Here is an 827-nt window from a genome sequence, read left to right as displayed (position 1 = left end):
GGCCGCCCCAGCCACAATGGCCTCCCGCTGCTCCGCGCAGGCCGCGCCAGGCCTGCGCGCGCTGACGGACGCCGCCTCCAGCCAATCGCAGCCCTCCGCCGGCGGCGCTCAGCCAATCGAGTCCCGAGGGCGGGACCTCACCGCGCTCTCCCTCAAAGGGCGGGGAAGGCCCGCAGCGGGGACGGGGAGGCTGCGGCCAATCGCGACGCGGCGCCCGCCCTCCGCCGTGACGTCATCGCCGCACGTCAGGCTCGCACGCCGCTCGTGACGTCGCTGCCCCGCCGCGGGCAGCAGGGAGGGAGGGGGGCGTGCGGCGGTGACGTCACGCGCCGGCAGCACCTCACGGCCCGGCCCTGAGGGCGTCAAAATTAATTAAAATAAATACAGCCGCCCCTTACGGTAATAGATAAATAAACCCCTTATTTGTTTAATATTAAATAAGTGGAGCAAAGGCTGTTAGGAGCTAGTGTAGCACCTTCCAGCTCTGAACCTGAATAAACACACAAACGGCACTGGTCATGACATGTATGGGCTTGCTTCTAATGAAAAAATAAATTCACTCAAAGATGTAATACAGGCAGACAGGAAAGATTTCAATTTCTGACTGTTCCAAATGCACAAACAGGTGAAGCTCTCCCATAATTTGATACCCACCTTATTTGAGGTTTATAATGCTTCCTATTGCTAGTTAATTCACAACTAAAAATCTAGGCCATTGTGAAAAAAGTAAGATCTGAAATCATTAACAAGGCCTTTCATATAAACAAGTATTTCTTTTTCTTGATTAGTCCTAGCTTGAATTTGTAAATAGTACTCTCTTATTTACC

Source organism: Netta rufina, assembly GCF_964035555.1.
Source record: "Netta rufina genome assembly, chromosome: 14".
NCBI classification, from domain to species: Eukaryota; Metazoa; Chordata; class Aves; order Anseriformes; family Anatidae; genus Netta; species Netta rufina.
Note: the sequence above shows the minus strand (reverse complement) of the source record.